The sequence below is a fragment of the Manis javanica genome, chromosome 6 (assembly GCF_040802235.1).
Source record: "Manis javanica isolate MJ-LG chromosome 6, MJ_LKY, whole genome shotgun sequence".
Classification (NCBI taxonomy): domain Eukaryota; kingdom Metazoa; phylum Chordata; class Mammalia; order Pholidota; family Manidae; genus Manis; species Manis javanica.
This window is the reverse complement of record NC_133161.1, coordinates 137,223,267-137,238,886: the sequence shown is the minus strand read 5'-3', so window position 1 is coordinate 137,238,886 and position 15,620 is coordinate 137,223,267.

The following is a 15,620-nucleotide window of genomic DNA, read 5'->3' as shown; positions in this document are numbered from 1 at the left end:
AACTATCTTGGATTACTGTCGATCTAGATACTCAGTTTCCTGGTGAGCCCAGGGTGAGCCTTGTCAAGTCCTGAGTCATGGGTCTAGTTCTTGCTATTTGATTCTTCATCCATAATTAGAACTTTAATTCTATCTCCTCGTGTGACTTAAGCATCTTTTACTCTCTGAAAACCCTGTTCCTGGGGCTGGTCCCTGTGAATGGACAGCCCCTGCTGCCAACACCACTTGGGCTTTTGCTTGCTCTGACTTCTTTCCCCATTGCATAGTGAATTCCTGGCTCCCCCTCAGGGACTCCCCCAATGCCCCAGCTCCATTGTCCTGCCTGTACAGCTGACACATCTCCTCTGAGCTCCAAATGTATCCAACAGCTTCACGAATGTCTCCATTTCGGTAAGTCATCATTTCCACCAACTCAACATACTCATTCCCAAAGCTCAATGATGCCCTCCCACAGCTGCCCCAATAAACCCCAGCATTTTTCTTTATATTGCACTTCAGGCTTTCTGTTCAATTGTCCAACTCAGAGCCTAGGGATTTTTCTCAATTACTTTCTCTCAATACCTACAAATTAGTTGTTAGCTGTTATTGAGACTAGCTGCTAAATTTCTCTTATTTTTCACTCCCTTTCTCCTAAATCCCATTCCACTGCCCCGGTTCATGCTCCGGGATTGTTTTCCCAGAGTCCAGTCACAGCTTCCCCTCTGGTATTGCTCCTCCTATAAGCCAAAGTCTACACTGAGGACTGGAATATTTCTATGGAGCACATCTGATGCTGTCATTTTGCGAGCTTATGCCCTGCAGTGACTCTCCACTGTCTATGACATAAAGGATAGACTTCTAGTGTAGAACCTAGAGTCTTTGTAACCTGTTCTCTAGCAATTGAAGTTATTGATAGTTTCCTCCAAAATATTATGCTTTTCCCTCTGCTTTCCATTGCTAGAGTTCTTCTGTCACCACAGGAAAATTCTATGAAACTTTTAGCAGTTTTACAACTACTGTGAAATTTTCTTGGGCAATCTCCTTTACCACACAAATACATATGTCCTATGTATCTCCCTTGTGCCATTCCCCCTAACTTGCATATATCTTAACTGCAGCACCTAACTATATGTACCATTGTCATTTTTTTGTTTATTCCCCTTCTGTTAGAACATGAACTTTTTGTGATGTCTTTGATTATTCTACATCAACCTAAGGGTTTCTCAACAATAATGTTGCTGACATTTTGGACCAGTCATTCTTTGGTTTTGGTGGGCTGTCCTGCTCCTTGGAGAATATTTAGCAGCCTCTCTGGCCTCTACCCATTACATGCCAGTAGAACAGCCTCCCTGACCTCCCCATTTGTGATGACTGAAAATGTCTTCAGAGATGTCCAAATGATTTTCCTGGAGAGGGGGATGGGTGGAAGGTGCCTGGCAAAATTGACCCCCTTGTGAGAACCAAAGATCTAGTTTAAAGTTTTGCATGTGGTCTAACTTAAGAATCCAATAATAATAAAAAAAAGAATTAAAAAAGGGAAGAAGTAAGAAGGAAGGAAGGAAAAGAGAAAGGAAACAGAGAAATATACACAGGATGGGACAGGAAAATGTCTATCAATACAGTTACATATGAAGAGAGCCCAGAATTGCACTCAGTCAAGGCTCAGTAGCCTATAAGCCCAACATTAAACTGTACTTATCAATGTCACAGTAGCAATATTGATCTCATAAACAGGAAAAAAATCAAAGAATAAATAATTCAGAGAGAGAATAACAAGAATAAGGAGAGAATGCAGAAAACAAGAGTTACATTGGCTGTGGAAAAGCAAGGTTGATCCTGGGCATCAGGGATACACTACTGCAGTTACAAGCACAGGCTCTGGAACCGGCCTTTCTGGGTTCAGACTCACTCCACCACTTCCTACCTAATTTCAGATCCTTCATCTGTAAAGTGGAGATAACAATACTGCCTATATCTTTGGCTGTTGTGGAGGATACATGAACTACTCCACGTGAGGAACTTAGAAGAGTGCTTCATAAACTTAAGTGTTTCATAAATGCTCAGTATAAGTAGTCCCTTCTGTATTTATGTCCTCTGTGCAGTGTTGTGGGCCCAGATTTGGACCAGAAAGATTTGTACTCCCAAACTGATAATCATGTAGGAGAATGATAGATCTGGGATACAGAAGTCTAAGCAGTCCTTGGCATTCATACTGTCCATTATTCTGCTTCAGCATTTAGGTAATATATTTGCTTTTCAGCCATGCATCCTTGCATTTATGTATCTCTATGTAATGGCTAATTTGCAGGAAGCTTCAAGCCTTGGGTCATTCAAGCACACTTGGCTTCTCACAGAAGCTATCAACCGAGAAAGATTCAGGTGCAAAATCCAGAAGAACTGGCATTGGGCTGGACCTGAGAGAAGCTGATGTATGCACTGCCGTTCACCTTGACACAAACATCTTCTTCTATGCCAGGAGCCTCAGCCCCCCAGATTGGGGGCACCAGAAATGGAATAGTGAGGGAGAGGGGGCTTCTTCATGGGTGTTCCTCAAAGGAGAGCAGCATCAAGACCGGTCGGCAATTAAGGCTGGCCTCTCTGTTGCTGGGTGTGCACGAAGAGGGCTTACAGCCCTATCAGGGTGCAATACCAGTGCTGGGTTTCAGTAGGGAGGAGAGCGGGTCCCCTGAATGCAAGTGTGGTCTTTGTTCCTAGACAGAAAGCTTGTGAGATGATGCACTGTAAGCATCAGGTGGATATTAGAAGTCCCCGTGGCATTTAAGAAAATCACAGCTGCTTATTTTCTTTCATATGACCATTCCTTCTCGTCTGTTTAGAGAGGCTGAGTTTGTCCCAGAACAATTTGGTGGAAAAAGCACTTTTTAAGAGTCCAGTCCCAGTTCCACAAACATCAGTCCTTCCAAAATAGTCATTTTGCTTCCCTAGACTACAGGTTTTTCCACCAGTAAAAGGGATATGGTTGGTCTTTTTCTAAAATCCCTGAATTTCCCTCACTCCTACTGGGAATAAGGCAACAAAGAATTGTTCCTAAACATGTGGTGGCTTTTCTCTCGCCCTCTCTGGAGTCCTTCCTAGACTGACCACGGTGACCATCTGAGACTGGGGTGGGGAGAGGAATGGCCATTCATATGTTCGTGCCATCATTTTACATAAACCTTCAGATACTGTAAATCTTTGCTTATTTTGTGAAGTTAAGCTCAGAATTACCCTTACTATTTGATATTCTCCTTTTTAAATGTGCATCATTGAAACATTTCTTCCACTGAATTTATCTACCTGAATTCTCCCAATGCATAGGTGTTAGATGTTAAACTCGTGTGTGTGTGTGTGTGTGTGTGTGTGTGTGTGTGTGTGTGTGTGAATTGGGGGCAGAGCAGCCGGAGCAGAGAAGGATAAAGGGCTGGTGCTTCGAGTGGCTATAGGATAAGTGGACAAAGAAATTATAGAACCTAAGAAGCATTCTAATCTTCATTTTAGTTGTGTATTCAACTTTCCCCTTCCCCCTCCCCATATAATCCACACATGTGAGTTTGTTTTCTGATTCTAGAGCTATCGTTTAGCCATTTTCACGTTCCCTGAAGGCATTCACACATAGGGGAGAACTGAGTTAAATCTCTCCGATTACTCCCTGTAATTTTACCAATCCTATTTTTTTGGATTAAGCTGTATTATTCTTGGTCATCCATTCTCCTTTTAATAAAATATTCATAACATATCAGACATTGGTCTAAGTACTCTATGTGTATTTTCTCCTTTAATTCTCATGACAACTCTACAAGGTAAATAGTAATATCATCTCCCTTTGAGATAAAAATTGATGTCACAGAGAGGTCAAATAATGTCCTCTAAGACACAAAGGTGGTTAGTGGCCAAGCGAAAATTCAAACCAGACAGACTGGCTCAAGTCCTCATGTTCTTCCCCAACTTAACAATTCTGCCTGGAAGTTGTGGTGATGCAGAAAAGTAGCACATGATCTATTAAAACACTTTCATATGAACTGGTGTAACCCACACATAAAGATCCCTAGGGTCTGGGACAAGAGAGAAATTAAAAAAGCAAGGTAGGAAAAGGCTAGTAGCAACGAATACAATTTTTTTATATTTTGGAAAAAAGAACAGTAAAGGCAGTAAGAATTTATTTATCAGTGGTTACATGTATATCATAAACGTTTAGGTAACAACTAAATATCCTCATCAACTGGCGTCGGTCTACTCTTTCTGTTCGCATACACAGCAGTTCATCATATGCAAGGGAGCTTCAGAATGAAAACAACAAAATAATCTCAAAGAATCTGCATACAGTAGCTGGTAGGAATGTAAAATGGTACAGGAAATTTGGACAACAATTTGGCAGTTTCTTTAAAAGTTAAACATACACTTACCTTCCAACCCAGCACTGTTATGCTAGGTATCTACCCAAGAGAAGGGATATCTTATGTCACACAAAGACTTGCTCACCAATGTTCACAGCAGCATTATACACAGCAGCCAACCCCCTGTGTCCATCACCTGGTGAGCTGATAAACAACCTGTGATGTGGAAAACTACTCAGCAACAAAAGAGATGAAATCCTAATGCAACAATGAGGGTGAATCTCAAAAACATCCTGACACATATACTATACGTGGTGTGATTTAATTTCCAGGAGGTTTGAAGAAAAGCAAAACAAGGGAATAGGCAGTATACAAGTATTTGTCTGAGCCAGGGTGGGAGCAAGCGATCAACTGCAAATGTGCACAAGGTAACAGTTTTAGGAGATGGAAATATTCTAAAATGGGATGATGGTGATGGATGACCAACTGCAAATTTACTAAAACAATGAATGGCTCTCTTAAAAATAAGTGAATTTTATGATATATAAATAATAACTCATTAAGTCTGCTTTAAAAAATATGTAAGCCTTCCTTTAATTTACTGGTATCATTTTTTTGAATTGTGGGAAAATATACATAACATAAAATTTGACATCTTAACAATTTTTAAGTGTAGAGTCAGTGGCAATAAGTATATTAATTGTTGTGCAATCATCCCTCAGCACCGTCACCCACCCCCAGAACATTTTCAGCATCCCATACTGGAAGGCTCCCTGTACACATTACACAGCAAGTCCAAATCCTCCTCTCCCCACAGCCTGACAAGCGCCATGCCACTGCAGTCTCTATGAATCTGGCTATTCTAGGTACTTCAAATAAGTGGAATCACACAATATTTATCCTCTGATCCCTGGCTTATTTCACTTACTGTAATGCTTTCAAGATTCATGTATGTTTGCAACATGGGTCAGAATTTAAAATGCATTATTCCTTGAAAAGGAATGAATTTTTATTCCATCGTATGTATATACAACATTGTTTTTAATCCATTCATTCATTGGTGAATATTTGGGTTGATTCTACCATTTGGCTCTTGTGAATAATGCTGCTATGAACATTGGGGAGCTTTGGTATTTTTAAAATACATGTTTTATTTTTATTTCAGGAGAATGGGATCCTTGGCTGTAATTACATTTTCAAAGAAGTATGTAATACAAACTCTAGCCACGTGTCTGACTACAGAACACAAATAAGTAAAGGCTTCGTCACTTTATTTCCTAAGTGGCGTGTGTAGCAATTCGGAATACATAATATACTTACTAAAATTAAGCAACTAACACAGAGATAGTGACTATTATCTTATTGACCCTTCAGTATGTACCAGGCTCTGTACCAAACACCTTTTATTCATTATAGCATTTAACCCTTACAACACACTTACAATCCACACTTCTGAAGCAATGCGATACAGTACTTTACTCAAGGTCAGTAAAGAATTTTTATTAAAACTGAGATTTTCTGGCCCGAATGCCATGTTTATAACCATTCTACTATTATGTCTCTGGAGAGAGACTTCACTCACTCACTTGAGTAATTTGAAAATGGTTATAAGCTAGAGATGCATTTTAGGAAAGACTGCTGTTTTGATTCAAGAAACAAAGCAAATATCTCTCTCACTTTGGAGTATAATTAGCAGAATATGATAGCTAGAAGAAACAATGCAAGCAGTGATGATGTTTTGGAAGTGATTTGGGACTCTCATGCAAAAATTAAGCCCTGTAGAATCAATCCATTCTTGTATTTTCTTCCCCACATCTGGAGGCACAAAACCTGAAAGGTAAAGGCCATCCTTTCTTCCAGAAATTCTCTAACTTTTGGTGAATGCTGGACAAAGGATACAAGAAGCTATGTGGCTTTAATCCCTAATTCAAAGCAGCCTTTCCCACCAAAATGCTCACAGTGGCCTGGAAGTAACACAGGCAGCTCTTTCACAGATGGAGACTGTATTCAGATGCAGATAAAATCTTCTAGGGATGCGTTGGTGTTCCTGGCCTTGACAGCTGCTCTCTCACCTGGGTTTCCAAGTAACTCCCTGGGCTGCAGCTAAGTGATTCTCCTATTAATGCACAGATACCTGTCACCTGTCTACTCCTTTCTGGAACTTCGTTCTTTCAGCCTCAGTTTCTATTAATAGAGACTTTTGGGATATATATCAAGAGTGGAAAAAAAAACACTTAAGTATGATGTTATCTTATTGTCCACGAATCTGATAAAGAAGAAAATGTCCATTTGGGGAGTAAGTCAGAGCAGGGCATGAATCAATGTATGGTTTATAAACGTAACATGGCTCACGGTGGTCCTGCCTGAATTGTTCTGTTTTTGCATGCATTATACTAAGGTGTGCCTTCTGTGTTTAAGGCTTGGGACATCCCAACTAGAATCTGTATCCTATAAGAGCAAGGGCTGTGTTCCCATCAGCCTTATAGTCCATCCTTCCTCAAACACCCAAACTATAATTTTGGCAACAATACTTCAAAAGTGTTTCTGCTTACTCTTTACTACATTATCAGGAGTAAGATAATATTCAGTTTCCCCACTTTTAGTGACATTAAGATTGATAAATAGGGTTTGTTTTTTTTCTGCCATGAACTGATGAGACACACACAAAAATACTTGAGAGGATCATTCTGTTGCGGAGGTCTGTGCTTTAATCCTAGACTTATTAAGAGGATTTGCATGGATGTTTCCAAAGAGGAAAGGCATGTAAACTTGCACTGTTAGAGGAAGAGGCAGAATTTGTCAGAGCTGGTATCCTGCTCACCGCCAAGGGGCCAGTCATGGCACATAAGGTAGCAAACACATATGTTCATTGTGCACACTGCCTGGAGGTGCCAGGACCTCAGCCTGTGGGTGGTCCCCTGAGGCTGGGCACCGAGCATCATGTCCTTGAGAGCTGTGGTAAGGATCCACATAATGAACTTGCGTTATGACCAGCGACCCGGTGTGCCCAGTGATCTGGAAGAGACCTCACCTGCTGACAGTGGCATTGTGTGCGAAAAGGGTGAAGACAGATGAGTCTGGATTAACGATTGTGGTCTCTTGCCCATCCCCACCGGGGCTGCAGTCTAAGTCACCGTACCATCACGGGAGGAAGGAGCCCTATTTGTACTGTACCTCTTAAGAACTTGGGTGAATAAGGCCTTGGAACCAGATTTGCTTTGACTTAGTAGAGGCATGATCATTATATCAAACATTCTGTAATGCTTACCAGGGCCAGGAATTGTTCCAAGCACTCATGCTCACTAGCAAAATTAATCCTTACACTTTACATATAAGGAAACTGATGTCCTGAAGGACCGAGTTACATGTCCAAGACAGTCCAACGGGCAAGTTTGGTGCCAAGCAGGGCAGCTCCAGAGCTGTGCCTCCCATGTGAATGAGGCGTGACTTACGTCCATTAGAAGCTTTAGCAGAAAGGATGGGGCCATTTCTTGTTGGATGGCCGTTTCCCACGTTGAGGCCCAACTCCAAACATTTTTTCAGGAAATAGGCCTCAGATTCGATTTACTCTCAGGCATATTAGGAATAATGCTCGGTTTGGTCAATAGGTCCTGCACTGGTCGGACTGAGTGGGAAGTCATTGTCGCTGGTCTCCAAGTCATACGGAGCAACTTGGAGACACAAAGGAATGACGGCTTTCTTACTTCTCCTCCCTGGCCCCCACATCCATGTTCTGATTCCTGAGGCCCTCATACCCTCTCTTAGTCCAGACAGCGCAGAATGGAGTGACCGAATACTCAGCACCTGTTCAGTCTGGCAGATCCCGATAACTAAGCATGTCCTGCGGGTGGAGTTTCACACAGAGGAAGTAGATCCACTCACGCCCCCAGTCCTGTTTCTGCTCTCAGGTTATACGTGTCCGTCTCCTCCTATTATTTTTTGTCACCTTCTTTCTTCCACAGTTTCCTGAGTTGAACAGTTCAGCCCCCTGAACACAACTCAGTCGTATGAAATACCCCTCCTGCCCTCTTGCAAACAGCTTCACCCCCAAGCAAACGGTGCAACTGGGAGGATTACGGGGCTAATGGATGGACGCTGGACCCCATCCCTATCCCCTCGACCTGGCCCAGATGAGGGCCAAAAAGGTAGCTGTCACACTGCACTTGTTAGGGCTTGTTCCCTCTCCCCCACCTGTGATTTCCACCCTGGCACCCAGCGCAGTTCACAAGAACTGATGCAAGTAGATAGTGTTTCCTCAAAAGCACCCTCGTATTCAGAAGAATGTATCCTCCACCTTGCAGCCGGCAACCCTCTTAAATCCATTTTGTTTTTCCTTTCTTTCTGCCCCAGTACCTTTTATTTAGACTGAGAATACTCTATGGTAAACAAATATCTTGTAAATCTTTCAGATTCTTCTTGGTTTTAATAGCTATCCCTTAAATAAAAATATAATATCTTAAGAACTGGTCAGTTACCTCAAGTTTTGAAGGTGTTGGAATAAGAACAGATTTGAGGCAAGTCTGAAGTGAATCAAGGCATCAACTAGGGAGATACTTCTATAGTCCAAACAAGAGATGGCTTGAGGAAGTGAGGACTGAGAAATCCAGACACATTCAGGTATGACAGTGAGGCATGGAACTCTGTACAGGGACACTCTTGCTTAAGAAAACACCTGCAAGTGACAATTTAGGGTCAGTCCATTTCTAAAATAAAAGCAGTCTAGTTAGAGCTAGTGTCATTCCTGCTCAAGAGCAAAGAGCAGTAATACTGACAATTTTCACGCAGCTGCCTTCTGGAAGGATAAGAGAAAGACAATCTCTACAGGTGAATAATGGGGCAAAGGATTTGTCTCACCAACAAGTTAAATTTACAGTTTTTAAAACACACTCAAGGGAGAAATATGCTTTCCGTACTGTAGAGTTATAGTTTGTTATCTGGGAGAAAAAGAAAGCTTGATTTTTTAGTTGTTTATTTCGCAAGTGAGTAATACAGGGAACCAGTCAGGCTGAATTCCCACAGGTGGTGCGATTGAACTTGAATCATGTCTCACATAGGATTAGGGCACAGGGAGAGCTCTCGATGCGAAGGCTCAAAACAGAAGGAAGCAAATCACCACGAGTGACAGCAAACCCAATAAACAGCGTAACTTTTCCTGCAAGAGCCTCAGATGTTTGAATATTAATAGGCAAAAATGTGAGTGTTCAATAGTTTAAATAATTTAATTGGGAATTTAAAACATGAATAAAAAAGAATAAGAGATTTGAAAATAATCCTAAAGGAAATTAATTATAGGAGTGGAGTGAAAAAATTTGTCATCGAAAATCTACAGATTCAATAGATACTTTAAATAGTAGATTAGGGTGGGAGGCTGGCCCAGAGAGCGCCGGGAGCCTGGCTCTGTCCGGCCCTAGGGGCGACCTCTGGGGCTGAGGCAGGGGACGGGCGCAGGCGATGGTACCGGTGCTGCGTTACCTGGGCAGTACCTGCGGATCCGCCCGGGGGGCTCTCCCGGGGGGCTTCTCCGCGGCAGTCTGGCGGGCACTGGGGAGGCCCTGGCCACTGTGCCAAGGTGGCCGCCGAGCCAGCACCAGCTTATAGTAGCTGTTGAACAAGAAGAAATTCCCAGACTTCAGGCTCTGTATGAGAGGCTTGCAGAATGGTGTCCAGGGTCTGAGGCTGATCCAGCCGGAGGATATAAAAAAGAAGGAGCCATAGTGTAGGAGGTCCAGCTGGAGTAAGAGCTCAAGCCCTGGACACAGAGGGGAATCTGGTGGAAGATTTTGTATTTGATGGAGGAGTCGGGGATATTGGAAATCGCATGCTTCATGTGAGAAATGCACCTTCCCCTGCTGCCACTTCTTGCCTTGCAATTTCTGGAATGATTGCAGATGGAGTCCAACAAAGATTTAAATTGTAAATAATGAAAGGAGATAGGTATGCATTTTAATCTCCACATTCAGCAACAAGAATGTACTAATTACTTCCTTTAATTTTAAGAAAAATGATTTGAAAATCTCAATTTTAGGTATCCCATTTAGATAACCACTGAATTGTTAAAATGATGAACATAGAAATAATTTTTTAGAGTCCATGTTCTTTTACTTTCTGAATGAAGAGACAAAGTGCAGTTGTATCGGTCTTGAATCCCTGACTTTGTTAATAATCTGTCCTTATCAACCATGATCTAGAGACCTGGCTTTTAAAAAATTTCTGGATATGATAGTATAAAGAATTGGTTATTCTCTTAACTTTTTGGTTTTATGATATCTAAGCTTTTTGTCTCTCCTAGACAAGAAAATACAGTATATTGTAGATTGCAAACTTCCTTTTAATTTTGAAGAGTCATAGAAAATATCTCATTACTTAGAGCAACTATATTTGTATGTGAGAATTTTAAATTCTTGGCTTAAAGAAAATCCAAGACATTTCACATTTTTAAGTAGTTGGCATGAGGTTCTAAATTAGCTATATAATATTTGTAGGAAATAGCTTTGCAAAAGAAATGCAAAGCCTTTATTATTCCCAGTGTCTTTGTAACTGATGTGGTGTGGTGTCACCACTAAATCCAAATAGTACATACGGTATGAGTGATTGTTGCCAACTTTTCAGTCTTCTGTGGTTGGGAAACTGAAAGAACTTCGAACTGATAGGTTTTTATGAGAGCAGTTTTAGAATCCTGCCACTAATATACAGTTTTAAAAATCATAAATATCTTATATCTCTGTTCTTCAGTCACACCAAGGTTCTCAGATGTTGGCCAAGATCACTAATGATTTATGCCCACTTGGTTTTTCAGGTATCCTGTGAACTATTATAATATTTCTTTTGTAGGAAATACCTAACTTCAAGGCATTCACTTTAGTAAACCGCAGAAGTGCCTTATGTTCATGTGTACTTCATGAGTATTTTAAATTGTTGCCCAGTGCCATACTGTATATACTGTATATGTGTGTAATATCTGTTGAAATTATTCTTGCAGTTCAGATAGTTGGAAAATAGAAATATAAATAAGAATATGGCAGCCTACTGATTGGGGAAACTTTTGTTGTAGAACCACCATTTAGGTGATGTAGTGTCATCCATTCCCTCATAACACTATCTCAGGATTAATCTCCCCCTTTCCATTTTTTCTTTCCTCTTATCTCTCCAAAGATGTGTAATGGATGAATAAGAAGGATATGCATTTTGGTTGACTGGAAAATCCTTTCTATTTTCTTTCTTTTCACTTCAAGCCTCAGTGATTACACTGTTGGAGCTACCTCATCCATTAATTTGGAAGGCTACACATCATCAGCTCATGTTCAAGTAGTAGCACATCCCAGGTAAATAGATTAGGCAATTATTTGACATTTGGGATGAGCATATTGAAAGCATTTAGAAACCGTTCACAGAAGAAACAAGCCCTAATGGTTCTTCATAACAACTGACTCCTCCAAGATAATGTGACACACAAGATATTTTTCTGTTTCATTACAAGACTATTAAAAGACGGAAAATGTTACAATTCTCTATTTTGTCAACAGTAAGATTACATATACACTAAGCTGTGAAAGACTGAAATTACAAATATAACTGTCCTAATTAAAGCAAAGTTCATTTCGTTCGGGTCTGTACTATACCTCCAAAAATATAAGTGAAAAAAGTTACTGTAAGTGTTTTGAATGTGTAAGCTATTCTGTGTGTAAAACATTTTATATCAGTAGGGTTTTGTTGTGTAATGATATAATATTTAAACGTTTTGTGTATTTCTGAGAGAAGAAAATGTGTATTAATAATCAAAAATATTTTAATGAATAAATAAATAAATAAATAGTAGATTAGGCAATAGTTAAGAGAGAGTTCGTGAACTGAAAAATTCTTAATATTTCTTGAATAAATGCCCAGAAGAGGAAGCTGGGTCATAGACGGTATTTAATGTCATAAGAAACTGCCATATAGACAATTTTCTAAGCTTGCATCATACTCAATAACAACGTACGAGATATCCAATCACTTTCCAGCCTCGGCACCATTTGATAGTGTCTAGCTTATTGAATTCAGCTGCTACTCTAGTAGGTCTGAAATAATATGACACAGCAGTTACAGTTTGCATTTCACTATTGACTTGTAATACTGAACAACTTCTCATGTGCTTATTAGCCATTTCTATGTATTCTTGTGAGAAGTATCTATTGAAGTCTTCTGTCTGTTTTATATTGGGTAATTTGTGTTTTTTCTTATTTATTTGTAATTTCTCCCCTTGAATGTCACCCTTATATTCTGCAGGTAAGTAATTTTGCAGATATATGATTGTGATTATATTTTCCTTAACCTTTTGCTTGTCTCATCAAGTATAAAGTATTTGCTTTAATTCTATTTCCTGACGTAATTATATAAGATTGGTATTCTTCTTAAATATTTGATAGACTTCACTCGGAAAAGCACCTGTACCTGGATTTTTCAGTTTGGGAAAGTTCTTGTTAACAAATCCAATTGCTTTGATAGATTTAGTGTTATTCTTTTTTTTTTTTTTGTAATTTATTTTAAGAAATGTTTCTATTCTGTATGAGCTGTTGAGTACACTGGAATGAACTTGTTCATTGTATCTCATTATTACCCTTTTAATACCAGGAGGACCTGCTGTGATATCCTCTGTAGTTAGTAACATTCGTTTGAGCTTTCTCTTTGCTTTTTCAGTCTTCTTAGGGGGTTAATCTTTTAACGTTTTCAATGAACTAACTTTGGCTGTTGATTTTCTTCATTGCTCTCTATGTTATTGTTATGAAATCTTACTTTCCTTATTTCTTCTTTCTAATACTTCTTTGGACTTTACTTTTTCTTCTTTCCCTTTGCTGTATTCCTCTTTCTCTTTCTTTTCTGTAAGAATCTTAAGGTAGAGGCTCTAAAAAAGCACTGTAAATCTTTCTCTTTTCATAAACCCAGGCACTTAAAACTACAAATTTCCTGATACATACAATGCTTTAGCCACATCTCACAAATTTTGACTTGCTGTTTTTCATTATCATTCAGTGCAAAATTATTATTGTTTTAATCATATATTGTTTTTTTTCTAGCATTTGGGGAACTTAAAAGATATCTTATTGTGATTGGTTTTTCCCTTAATGTTCTTGTGGTCTGAGAACATACTCAATGATTTCAATCTTTTGAAATTATTGGGATATACTGTCTGATGTACTAAAGTCTGGTGAATATAGCATACACACTTGCATATAATGTGTATCTTGTAGGGTATATTTTGCTGTAATGCAAATAAGGTCACCAAGAAAATTAGATTGAGGTGTTTGAGCATATTTTTTCAAATCATCTGTATTTTACTGATCTTTTTCTACTTTAATCAAATAGTGTTAGAATCTTGTATTCTAACTGTGTAGTTTTCTATTTCTCCCTGTAATTCTGCCCATTTTTCACTATATCTAACAAGGTGCTCATATGTGCTTATGTTTGTTGTGTCTTCTTGATGACGTTAGGTCATTTGTCTTGAAATGTACCCTTCCTGATGCTAACATAGCTATAACAACATTCTTATAATTAGTATTTTTTGTATTTCTTTTTCCTCCCTTGAATTTCTACCCTGTCTTTATTTGTATTGAAAGTGTGTATCATATAAATAGCATTTAACTGGATCTTGTGTTTGTGTTCAGTTGGATAAATGTTGCCAATTAATTGGAGTATTTATTTTATCTTAATTTAATTTAATTATTGATGTGGCTGAGGTGAGCTTACCATCTTGGTATTCATTTTAATTTTTCCCACCAGTTTCTTTTTGTGTCTTTTTTTAGTCAACAGTTTTTAGTATTTATCCCCTGTGCTGGATGTTTTGTTACACTTCATGTTATTTTTAGTGATTGCTCAATAGAGTATATTATGCATCTTTATCATATCAATGTCTATTGTTGTTTTTGCATTTGATCTATCAATAACCTTCTTTTCTTTATTTTGGTATCTTTAATGTACAATTACTTGAACAACATTATGGTTACTAGACTCCCACTATTATCAAGTCTCCCCCACATATGCCATTATAGTCACTGTCCATCAGCATAGTAAGATGCTATAGAATCACTACTTGTCTTCTCTGTGCTGTACAGCCCTCCCTGTGCCCCACCCCCTACATTATGTGTGCTAATTGTAATGCCCCTTTTTCCCCCTTATCCCTCCCTCCCCATCCACCCTCCCCAGTCCCTTTCCCTTTGGTAACTGTTAGTCCATTCTTGGGTTCTGTGAGTCTGCTGCTGTTTTGTTCCTTCAGTTTTTGCTTTGTTCTTATGCTCCACAGATAAGTGAAATCATTTGGTACTTGTCTTTCTCTGCCTGGCTTATTTCACTGATCATAACACCCTCTAGCTCCATCCATGTTGTTGCAAATGGTAGGATTTGTTTTCTTCTTATGGCTGAATAATATTCCATTGTGTATATGTACCACATCTTCTTTATCCATTCATCTACTGATGGACACTTAGGTTGCTTCCATTTCTTGGCTTCTATAAATAGTGCTGTGATAAACATAGGGGTGTATATGTCTTTTTCAAACTGGGCTCCTGCATTTTTAGGGTAAATTCCTAGGAATGGAATTCCTGGGTCAAATGGTATATCTATTTTTTAGTTTTTTGAGGAATCTCTATACTGCTTTCCACAACGGTTGAACTAGTTTACATTCCCACCAGCAGTGTAGGAGGGTTCCCCTTTCTCCACATCCTCGCCAGCATTTGTTGTTGTTTGTCTCTTGGATGTTGGCCTATAACCTTCTTTTGAAATATCATATTATATATAAAAATAAAGATAAAATCTTTCTGTATTTTACCAAGTATTTACCCTTTCCTCTATACTGTATTCTTTCCTGGAAAATTAAGGAAGTTTCCTTCTACTCTTGTTTCATCCCCTGCTCATTTGAGGTTTTATTCTGTCTTTATCCATATGGCTAGTTTGCTTATATTCACTTTTTTAAGATAAGAGACAAGTATTTAGAAATATGAAGCTTTCTAATATTTCCATCTGCATTTTCAATGTTCTGATATGCAATTTTTAAAATTACTATTTCTAGGTTACTAGAAAAGTATTTGAAAGCTCTGAAGTTGCTTTGAGTTGTTTTTCAATATTTCTTTCTACTTTGAATTTATCATGGCCAAAGAAGATAATAATATTATTTACTTTGAGGAATATGATTTGTTTTCATTAAGTAAAGTAGCAGCATTTTGTAAATGTTAATGTTTGGAAAAATATGCATGTCTACCATACATTCACATATTTCCATCTCTGCCTTACAAGCATATTAAGTTCATGAAAACTCTGTAGTAAGTTATGTGTCTC